This window comes from Arachis duranensis, chromosome 7, assembly GCF_000817695.3.
Source record: "Arachis duranensis cultivar V14167 chromosome 7, aradu.V14167.gnm2.J7QH, whole genome shotgun sequence".
NCBI lineage: Eukaryota > Viridiplantae > Streptophyta > Magnoliopsida > Fabales > Fabaceae > Arachis > Arachis duranensis.
Genome location: NC_029778.3, coordinates 36,828,170 through 36,828,939, shown reverse-complemented (window position 1 = coordinate 36,828,939; position 770 = coordinate 36,828,170).

Below are 770 nucleotides of genomic sequence, written 5' to 3'. Positions count from 1 at the left end.
CTAGCTAGATGCATGCACAAGATCCTATTGGAGGATAATGCCAAACCAGTGGTCCAACCACAGAGGAGGCTAAATCCTGTCATGAAGGAGGTGGTGCAGAAAGAAGTCACTAAATTACTAGAGGCTGGGATTATTTATCCTATTTCTGATAGCCCCTAGGTGAGCCCTGTCCAAGTTGTTCCCAAAAAGGGAGGCATGACAGTGGTTCATAATGAAAAAAATGAACTGGTTCCTACTAGGATAGTCACAGGGTGGCGCATGTGTATTGATTACAGAAGGCTCAATACAGCCACCAGAAAGGATCATTTCCCTTTACCATTCATAGACCAAATGCTAGAAAGACTAGCTGGCCATGATTATTATTGCTTTTTGGATGGCTATTCAGGCTACAACCAAATTGCAGTAGATCCTCAGGACCAAGAGAAAACAGCATTGACTTGCCCTTCTGGCGTGTTTGCCTACAGGAGGATGCCTTTTGGTCTGTGCAATGCACCTGCAACCTTTCAGAGGTGCATGCTCTCTATCTTCTCAGATATGGTAGAGAAATTTCTGGAAGTCTTCATGGATGACTTCTCAGTATATGGAGACTTATTCAGCTCCTGTCTTAATCACCTAGCCCTTGTCCTGAAAAGGTGCCAAGAGACTAACCTGGTTTTAAACTGGGAGAAATGTCACTTTATGGTGACTGAAGGAATAGTCCTTGGGCACAAAATTTCAAGCAGGGGAATAGAGGTGGATAAGGCAAAGATAGAGGTAATTGAAAAATTACC